Source organism: Octopus bimaculoides, chromosome 10 (genome assembly GCF_001194135.2).
Source record: "Octopus bimaculoides isolate UCB-OBI-ISO-001 chromosome 10, ASM119413v2, whole genome shotgun sequence".
Taxonomy (NCBI): Eukaryota; Metazoa; Mollusca; class Cephalopoda; order Octopoda; family Octopodidae; genus Octopus; species Octopus bimaculoides.
In genome coordinates this window covers 58757748-58760250 of record NC_068990.1, presented here as the reverse complement: position 1 = coordinate 58760250, position 2503 = coordinate 58757748, and positions in this window count along the sequence as shown.

Sequence of the window (2503 nt, the reverse complement as noted above, 5' to 3'; positions counted from 1 at the left end):
GTATATACATATATGAATATGTATGTATGTATGTATGTATGTATATATATATATATGTATGTAGGTATGTATGTATGTATGTATGTATATGAAGTGAAAGTGTATTCTAAAGCAACAATCTGATGAGTTTCTTGTGTTTAACTAGTCTTGCGCTTGGATCTTGGTGTCAACCTTCATTAAGTTAATCAAGAATTTTGTGAAGCGAATAGTGCTGCAGCAATTACAGAATCGAGATTCCTGAGTAGAGAAATGCTATTGAGTTGGAATGCTGTCTAATGACTGGAAATTCTGAGAAGCCGTCTGTTGTTAGTTAAGTTAACGCTCAGCCGCTTTTTGCCATACATTTAACTCTATTTTGTTAAATGGGAAAACTATTCAACCAAGCGCTCCATCATTCACTGAGCTACAAAGTTTCACAGACAAAGCACCTCTGACCAAAGCCAGGTTTCTCAATATATTTATATTGGAACTAAGTTTCGTCAGCAGTCGAACACTATTTCGTCCACTTCTGTAGATGTGATCGAAGAAGATGAACTTATAGCAGTAGGATTCGCTTGGAATGAACTGGCAAGAACGCAAATTGGTCCACTTGTAGATAATCCTTAATTTGATTCCGAAAGCAATTTTCTTGATGTATCCATTGCGTTCTTCTGTAAATGGATAGCTCTATCCGCTAATAAATTTTAGACTTGATTGGTGCGGTCTATAATACTAATAATACTTCCTTTCTTGTTGAAATGAAACTATTTTCTTTATCTAAATTCGCCATATTTAATATGATATAGGTGACAAGAGGGAGAAGAAAAATAATTGTTTCTTACATGGGATAAAACTAGAAGTTTTTCTTTTTTTTCCTTTTGATGACGAGAGACAGAGAAAGGGATGGAAGAGGGTGGGGAGAATAGTAGATAATAAGAAATTGTGATGCTTATGACTTTACAAAAGGGTGTTACACGCATAAGAGAATTGTTTCAACTGGAATCGAAAACAGGTCACATGCTCGGATCATCGACAATTTATTTCAGAATACTGTGTCGGCTACGGTAAGAGAAATAATAATTGTTTCTTGTATAGGAGTGAAGATTGAGATGAAAATGGAATGTCGTCACGTACGAACTGATCTTAGGATCGAAACTGAGACAGGAAAAAAATCTATTTAACACAGTCCCAAAATATGATGCTTACTAATAAAGAGATGTAACAAATATAAGTAATATTCATCCTCACTTTTAACACGCCGGGAAAAATATTTAGCGGTATTTCGTCCGTCTTTGCGTTCTGAGCTTATATTCCGCCAAAGTCGAGTTTTTCTTTCTTCCATTTGGGGCGGGGTCAATGAAATAAGTACCAGTTGAGCACTGGAGTCCATGTAATCGACTTAATCCCTTTCTCGAAATTGCTGGCCTTGGGCCAACATTTAAAACCAATATTTATCTCCCCTCATGAGTGGATGTTGTGTTAGAACATTGAATACTGCATTATTTACCATAGGAGAAGCTCTCATATGGACTTGTGGTGAATAAAAGCATTCGCGTTTATATTGCTAGCGGGCGATAATCGTCTGCTATCGCCGCCAAGCCAAAAATCAATATAAAAAAGGAAGAGAAAAACCAACTGATCATTTTCACGTATTTTGCACATTTGATTCCATCCATAGCAAATAACAAACTCAGATAAACAAAAATACCTGGTATGTAGCTGCTACATAAGTTCTTCACTCGCTATGGATCATAGGTAATGAACGACGTTTTTTCCACGATTCTCGGCCCTGAGCTTTTGTTCGAGGGAAGGCTTTACTCTCCCAGCTCTTGTTGGTTTTAAATTGACACGGACGTTTCGGTAACTTCGCTTTTTGCAAGGTAGGAGAGTTGACCATCGCAAACCCATTTCTACCTATGAGACGAGATGGTTAGTATTAGCCTCGCATCTTATCCTTTGACCTGCCCAGCACAGGGGGACCTATTAACAGGTTGCATGCTGCTGGCACTTCTCTCGCGGTCATTGTGGTATATAAGCCACTTCATTGCAACATCGACAAGACCTTGTGTTGGATGTGATATGTAGTTAACAGATTTTTACATTCTCCCATCGATGTCAGCATAAACGTTACTTCGTACGAAATTGCGATACAGCCCAATGGATGAAATGAATTCTAGAGTCGATATAATTAAGTATAAGTTATAAGTTCAGTACTACATCGCTGTCACAGTCTAATAACTCAAACAAAACTTTTTAAAAAGGCCAGCCATTAGCATTGTATTCAGAAGAACAAAACCAAAGAGACATGTTCAGATTTTTATCAAAGATACTAACTAACCTAGAAGATTAAACGAGATAATCTGAAAAGCAGGATGGAAACCAAATTCCTATTTTCGATTGGCTGGGATCTTAACTCTATATAAAAGCGCCCATCATCATTGCACAATTTAGATATAAAGCACACACGCACACACACACACGCACACATTAATATATATTTGATATATATATATATATATATATA